A 340-nucleotide genomic window follows, 5' to 3' on the forward strand; every position below is an offset into this window, starting at 1 on the left:
TTCTCAGCAGCACAAATCTTTACTCCCACGGTTGCAACAGTAACACTGTCAGAACTTAAGTGAAATTAAAATAACCCTTTTCCTCCCTTTTTTCCAGCATTATTTGGAAAAAACAAAACAAAACAGATCACTCTGGGCTTTAATGCTAAACAAAAATGTCCAAAGAACTATCACTCAGAATTGATAATTGTAGTAAAAGATTACATCGTAAACCAGATGTATTGTAGTAACTAACCTGAACTCCAGTTGCTCTAAATTAATGGTCCCTTCTCTCAATGACCTGGCATCCAATGACTTGAATTGTAACTGAAAGCCCCAACTACACTTTAATGATTTAAGT

Source organism: Meleagris gallopavo, chromosome Z, assembly GCF_000146605.3.
Source record: "Meleagris gallopavo isolate NT-WF06-2002-E0010 breed Aviagen turkey brand Nicholas breeding stock chromosome Z, Turkey_5.1, whole genome shotgun sequence".
In the NCBI taxonomy this organism is placed as follows: domain Eukaryota; kingdom Metazoa; phylum Chordata; class Aves; order Galliformes; family Phasianidae; genus Meleagris; species Meleagris gallopavo.